Source organism: Poecile atricapillus, chromosome 15 (assembly GCF_030490865.1).
Source record: "Poecile atricapillus isolate bPoeAtr1 chromosome 15, bPoeAtr1.hap1, whole genome shotgun sequence".
NCBI lineage: Eukaryota > Metazoa > Chordata > Aves > Passeriformes > Paridae > Poecile > Poecile atricapillus.
In genome coordinates this window covers 5,409,363-5,412,748 of record NC_081263.1, presented here as the reverse complement: position 1 = coordinate 5,412,748, position 3,386 = coordinate 5,409,363, and positions in this window count along the sequence as shown.

The window sequence follows — 3,386 nt, the reverse complement described above, 5'->3', positions numbered from 1 at the left end:
CGGCGCGGGGCCGGAGCCGGGGCCGGGGCCGGGGCGGGCAGCGCCCTGACAGACCGACACCTCCTCCAATCGTCGGGGACGCCGCCGCCGGCCGGGCCAATGAGGGGAAACTGAGGCCGAAGTGAAAGCGGGGAGAGGCAGAGGATGCGGGCGAAGGGAGGGACGGGGATGGGAGCTGGGGAGCGGGAGAGGATGGGCAGGGAGAGGGTCCTGTGCGTGTATGGGGGCAGGAAAAATGGGGGAGGGATGGTGGAGCGAGAGGAAGGGGGGTAAGGCGAGAGGAGGGGTAGGGATAGGGGTGAGGACTTAGACACCGCACCAAACCCGCCCTATTTCCCGGCCCCTGCGCACCTGCAGCCTCGCAGCCCCCAGGCTTGGGCTGCCCACCCTCGTCCGGGGTATCTCAGCCTCCCTGCACCCCCGGAGACATTCGGGGATACATCCCTGCGCCAGACCGAGGGGGAAACAGTGCTGGAGGAGCTGCATCCGCGTCTGGGGTGGCAGAGAGCAGCGACAGGACTTTGGTCTTTCCTCCAGCTATCGCTGGAGCTGAGCTGGCTCAAGGAAAAGGAAAGTGGAGGAGCAGGTGCAGGGGCATTATCGAACCCGAGATGCAAACACGGCTATCGAAGCCCTATCTGGTGCGGTACCGTGCCGGGCACTGTCAGGCTGGGCACGGCTGAGTTAATGATTGCAGAGGATGCACAAGCCCTCCGAGTTGAGGGAACTGAGCAGAAAAGCTGTGGGACACCCCAAACCCCCCGCATTTGCATTCACACATTTGTTTGGGCGTTTTTCTTTGCTTTTTAGGGTCTCGCCGTCACAGTGGTTGATTTGAGGCGCAAAGGTGGCTCTTGAGCAGTTTCACAGAAGAGTCTCTGGATCAGAACCCACACCAGAGCACTCCACACCCTCCAGTCCACAATCCACCTGGGCAGGAAGGGTCCCAGCAGATGGGATGTGCCCGTGTGGCTCTGACCGTGCAGCTCCTCATGCCCACCCGTGCAGCCCTTGCACCCCCTTTTGTGTTCTGAGAGCCGTTCCACATCACTCGGGGATTTGGCTCGTTTCTGCAGGCTCACAGATAAATAATTCAGGCCCTGCATGTTTAGCTCCTGAAGTGCAATCAGTGCTCCATTTCCCGGAGTGCACAGGATAACCTGGCTAATGGAAAAGCCCAGCTAACTCTGCAGGAGGCAGAGAGGAGGGCAAAGACGTGGGCAGACATCTGCCATCCAGCTGCCATCCCCTCTCTGCGCAGTGCAGGGACAGCAGCGTGGCACCACAGCTGCTGCCAGAGCTCAGGGACACACAGGGAACCAAGAGCTGGGGCAGAGGCTGAGGCAGGAGCAGACCCAGCAGCTCATCAAAGCTCAGCTTGGGCTGTGGTGATGTGCTGCTCACATCACTGCCTCTTCCTCATCCTCTGTGGCTCCAAAACGGAGATGGAAGGCACTGCCTCTTGGTGCCATCCTTGCTTCCCTTGGAGCTGGGGGTAGATGAGGTTCTTGTGGGGTTTGGTTAAATTGGGAGCTGTTGAATGTGCTTTTAAAGTAAAATGAAGTGCAGGAGAGCCTGTTGTTTACAACAGGCTGTGGCCAGGAACACCGGGAAACATTTGCTCCATGTATACAAACTAATACTGCTTTATCATATACAAATCATTTTCTGCACAACAAAGCTGGGCTATTGTTTTGGCTGGTGCTGTGCAGTGACTGATGAATAAGGCTCTGTTTCCAACCCTTTTTATTCTAAATAAACAGGGTGGAAAGGACAACAGATGTGCAAAGGTGAAGCAGTGCGTCAAAGGCATCCGAGCTGGGGAATCCCCCCACGCTTCCTGTTCCACGGTGCAGAGCTGAGTGAATCATTGGCTCTGGCTGCAGGGATGCATCCTGCTCCTCAGCCCAGCTCAACTCACTTCTCCACATGTATTTGGTCCATTCTGCCTTGGCTGAAATTGTCCTCAGAGGTGCAGAGTAATTTTTCACTTAGTTTTTAGTGATTTTTTTTTTTTTTTTTTTTTTTTTTTTTTTTTTTTTTTTTTTTTTTTTGTTCAGCATCTCGAAGTAGGTTACCTCTTGGGTGAGGGAGATGTAAAGATAAGGAGCTTGTGTTGTGGATTTGCATGAGCTAATAGCAACTGTGATAAGGTCTCCAAGGGGGAAGGTGTGGCAAGGAAGGACAGAGGTCACCTGGAAGAAGTCTGTTTCCTACTAAAATCTTTAAGAGGTTCTGGGCAGGCACTGCAAATCAGTCTTGTCATCTCTGCTGATTCACTTGTAAATAAAAAGGAGTCTGTCCCAGGGGCATGCTTGTTTAAACTCCAGTTTTCCAAACCCTGGGGCTCAGCATGAGCCAGTGCACACCTTGCTGTGTGAGTGGCAGAAAGCTCCTCCAGAGCCTTCCCCAAGGCTTGTCCCAAAGATCTTGGTAGGTGATTAAGGGATAGGAGAAGCTGGAGTTTGTTTCCCAAAGCACAGAGGTTGTTTCTCAAAACATGGGGCCTTGTGTGCCTCTGTCCATCCTTGGAGCTGAGAATTATCCAGGCAGTGACAATAATAAGCAATGTCAAGGAGACTGGTAACTCTCTTAGTAGTGTTATTACTAACATTATAATTATTATACTATTGTTATTTTATATGTTATCCCCTCAGGTTTGGGGTACTGATAATTTTAGTTAGCCTGAATCCCTGATTTTATGGGTCATGTTAACACTTGCAGATATGCCTGCACCGGTTTTCATTCAATATTTCACACCAGGATGGATTTATGATGTGTTCTACTCCTGTCAGAAGCTTTGGGAGTGTCAGCAGCTCTGGGCTGCCATTTTTTATAAATCTCCATAAATCATTAAAACTTTGGGTTTAATGAATGCAAATTCAGTGCCACGGAAGGGAAGTCACTGGCTGGAGGCACTCCTGGAGCTGGAATCGCTCTGTCATGAGCAGATGTTGAAAGAGGTTTCTTCAAGTTCAGTCCTGTGAGCCACGTGGGCCATGAGATGATCGTGACAATATTTTGGCTAAATCTGTGCAGACATCAACTTTTTCAATGTCCATCAAATCTTGTTTTTCCCACACCCACAGAGCTGACAAGGCAAAATAGGGGAGTTATTTATTCATCATGTGAAATCCAGGTCTGGGAACATTTACATTTTTAATATAGTTAAGTGTGCATGTATTTACAAGATTAGATTACCACAGCAATAAACAATTTATTTAAAGCCATAATATCTCATATGGATTTCTGGTGCCCAAATGATCATTTCCTAATACTGCTGTTATAAATACTTCCATGGTTCACATCTCCTGTTGCAAAACAGGCAGCAAATCTCCAGGAAGGAAGAATAGATCTTTGGTGTTTTTTTTTCCCAAAAGCAGAAT